Raw genomic sequence first — 1,547 nt, 5'->3', positions numbered from 1 at the left:
CATGTTTGTAATTGTACCACTTTGACAACAACAATGTCTCTTGGAAAAACATGTTTGTAATTGTACCACTTTGACAACAACAATGTCTCTTGGAAAAACATGTTTGTAATTGTACCACTTTGACAACAACAATGTCTCTTTAAAAACATGTTTGTAATTGTACCACTTTGACAACAACGTCTCTTTAAAAACATGTTTGTAATTGTACCACTTTGACAACAACAATGTTATTATTTTCAGATAATCATTGTTGTTGTCATAGTGGTACAGTTACAAACATTGTTTTGTGATTTTTCACAAATAAACATTATAATTAATATTTTGTATATTATCTGGCCATCGCTTGCGTTTGTGTATTGCTGAAAATGTAGCTGTTAATAAATAGTATTGAACTTTATTTAACTTATTTATGAAGTTCAATTCTCAGCCCCCCTCTGGGTCCTCAACTCCTTAATCCGGTCTTCATTCCACGCACAGATTTAAAGTTCAAATCCTGCATCTCATGTGCTAGTCTCGTGTTTATTTAAATTGTGTCATTTAGCAGTTTTTGTCTTTAAAAACTCTTGATCCCCGTGTAAAGATGACTTCAAGACATTGTTACTTCGTTCAACAACTTGCTTCTTCAAGACATTGTTACTTCGTTCAACAACTTGCTTCTTCAATACATTGTTACTTCGTTCAACAGCTTGCTTCTTCAAGACATTGTTACTTCGTTCAACAGCTTGCTTCTTCAAGACATTGTTACTTCGTTCAACAACTTGCTTCTTCAAGACATTGTTACTTCGTTCAACAACTTGCTTCTTCAAGACATTGTTACTTCGTTCAACAGCTTGCTTCTTCAAGACATTGTTACATCGTTCAACAACTTGCTTCTTCAAGACATTGTTACATCGTTCAACAACTTGCTTCTTCAAGACATTGTTACTTCGTTCAACAATTTGCTTCTTCAAGACATTGTTACTTCGTTCAACAACTTGCTTCTTCAAGACATTGTTACTTCGTTCAACAACTTGCTTCTGTTGTAACTATTCTTTGAACTATCAACATTTTTAGAATATTATACACTAACTTCCAAGTTTTCAAAACTTTGTTGAAAATAAAAACTTAAATGAAAAGAACAAAAACGTCTTAGCATTCCATGATTTAACTATTTAAGTTAGACTTATATTTACTGTAACAATGTGAAAATGGAGTGCAAACAAAATTTTACAGCAAATCAAAAAATCATATTTATGTTTTTATTTTAAACATTGGTCAGCATTTTAATTACTGATCAAAGTTTGAAGATGTGCTATTTAACAAATTACATTCCAAAAAGAAATAAAAACGAGAATATATTGTTGACACAATAGGGTTTGTTTGTTTTACAGCAAAGCTTCATTGCTGTATCCACTGCGGGGAATCGAACAGAATAGGGTGTCTGGTTTGCTCATACTTTGTAAAAACAAGAATATGTTGACACAATAGGGTTTGTTTGTTTTACAGCAAAGCTTCATTGCTGTATCCACTGCGGGGAATCGAACAGAATAGGGTGTCTGGTTTGCTCA

Source organism: Limulus polyphemus, unplaced genomic scaffold, assembly GCF_000517525.1.
Source record: "Limulus polyphemus unplaced genomic scaffold, Limulus_polyphemus-2.1.2 Scaffold8903, whole genome shotgun sequence".
In the NCBI taxonomy this organism is placed as follows: Eukaryota; Metazoa; Arthropoda; class Merostomata; order Xiphosura; family Limulidae; genus Limulus; species Limulus polyphemus.
This window is presented reverse-complemented; position numbering follows the sequence as displayed.